The following is a 328-nucleotide window of genomic DNA, read 5'->3' on the forward strand; positions in this document are numbered from 1 at the left end:
ATTGGCATTAAAATGTAATATTATCCCAAAAAAAAAATCTTATTCTTTTTTTTATTATTGTATTTAACCTTTATTTACCCAGGCAAGCAAGTAAGAACAAATTATTATATACAAAAGCAGCCTGACCAAAAAGCTAAAGCCTTTTGATGGAAGGGGGGGGGGGGGGTGTGCAACAAAAACAAGGTTATGTACACGCATACAAGTAAATTAAATAAAAAATTACAGCAATAGTATACAAGGACAATTACAATAAATAAGGGGGATAGAAGGAAAGAGAGAGGGAAAAAGAGAAAGGGAGAGTGAGAACCAGAGGGAGAGAGAGAGAAGA

Source organism: Notolepis coatsorum, assembly GCF_963971535.1.
Source record: "Notolepis coatsorum genome assembly, contig: SCAFFOLD_753, whole genome shotgun sequence".
In the NCBI taxonomy this organism is placed as follows: Eukaryota; Metazoa; Chordata; class Actinopteri; order Aulopiformes; family Paralepididae; genus Notolepis; species Notolepis coatsorum.